The sequence below is a fragment of the Macaca thibetana genome, chromosome 1 (assembly GCF_024542745.1).
Source record: "Macaca thibetana thibetana isolate TM-01 chromosome 1, ASM2454274v1, whole genome shotgun sequence".
Taxonomy (NCBI): Eukaryota; Metazoa; Chordata; class Mammalia; order Primates; family Cercopithecidae; genus Macaca; species Macaca thibetana.
In genome coordinates, this window is record NC_065578.1 from 101,511,223 (window position 1) to 101,512,114 (window position 892).

General features: G+C 34.4%; 1 pseudogene; it reads right to left on the reverse strand.

The window, feature by feature from the left end:
• Nucleotides 1–439: 439 nt before the first annotated feature.
• On the reverse strand, nucleotides 440–540 carry LOC126944287 (uncharacterized; annotated as a pseudogene).
• Nucleotides 541–892: the final 352 nt, after the last annotated feature.

The following is an 892-nucleotide window of genomic DNA, read 5'->3' on the forward strand; positions in this document are numbered from 1 at the left end:
TCTGAGCTATTTGAGGTATGCAAAATTTATCAGGTCCAGGGAGACATAAGTATGGGATGTTAATAATATTCCTGTACCCATGCCTGGAGGCAATTGTTTAGAAACATTTTTATTCCTGAATTGCTGCCTCACCCATTATCAGCATGTTCCTGGAATTTGTAATACAAAGAACACTGTATAGCCAATCAATAGCTTATGTTAACAAGTAAACTCTTGGTAAACAACTTATAAACATTCTTTTTTTCCCTCAAAACCCTACTTATCAGGGCTGCTAATTGGAGTGTATATTCAGGGCAACTTGAATCTGTGTTCCCAGGTGGCCATCCTTAACCTTTCTGCTTGAACAAATTCTCTTTAAACTAGATTCTGAAGTTTTTGATTATTTTAGGTTAACAAATATGTATGTTATTATTGTCTATTCTACTGTGTGAAGTGGCCTATGGAGTTTTCTCTTGTGTTTTTATGTATTTCAAAGAAATTCCCTTTTACTGGTAAGAACAGATACTACACTTGATCTTAGCCAAAAGGCTCAGAAGTGATTACATCTCCCTGTAAAAATGTAAATGAATGTCTTTTAAAATAATTTTTTCTATAATTATATTTTTAAATTTTGATATTTTGGGGTTGTAATTTTCAGAATTTTAGACTTCAGAAATTTTGATCTTTCAAAATTTCAACATTCAGGGTTATGATATCTTTGGTGATTATGACCCAAACCCCACCGTAGAAGGGACAGGGATTATACATTTGACATGTACTTCGTATTTGGGTTTACCTTTCTTTACCATAGTACCACTTTTGTCTCTAGCATGTTTGACTCTGCTGGAGTCAACTTCCTGGTTCCTGAGGATTTGAAAAATGCCTCTGCTGGGGGAATCACTCTTTGTTATAC